Source organism: Meleagris gallopavo, chromosome 16, assembly GCF_000146605.3.
Source record: "Meleagris gallopavo isolate NT-WF06-2002-E0010 breed Aviagen turkey brand Nicholas breeding stock chromosome 16, Turkey_5.1, whole genome shotgun sequence".
In the NCBI taxonomy this organism is placed as follows: domain Eukaryota; kingdom Metazoa; phylum Chordata; class Aves; order Galliformes; family Phasianidae; genus Meleagris; species Meleagris gallopavo.
In genome coordinates this window covers 14,656,231-14,656,533 of record NC_015026.2, presented here as the reverse complement: position 1 = coordinate 14,656,533, position 303 = coordinate 14,656,231, and positions in this window count along the sequence as shown.

Genomic DNA, 303 nt, shown 5'->3' with positions numbered 1-303 from the left:
GCTGTCGCCTGGGCTGTGCTGGAGGACGTGGAGCCCAAGCGCGTGTCTCGTCGAACCCTCCGCCAAGGAGGAGACAGTGTCAGCAAAGCCGGCCGGGAGCGCGGGGGCTGTTTCCCGGAGCCCCTCTGGCAACGGCCCCACAGCAGGTCCGGTAAGCAGGACACAGCCTTGCCAGCCCACGGCTGCGTGTCGCCCTTGTCCCTCGGGGGCTGATGTCAGCCTTTCCTCCCAGTCCCCGCTCTGCCGCTTGGCGTCCGTCCTTCTCCCACCCCCTGAGCTCTGCCACCTCGCGCCCCGGCCGTT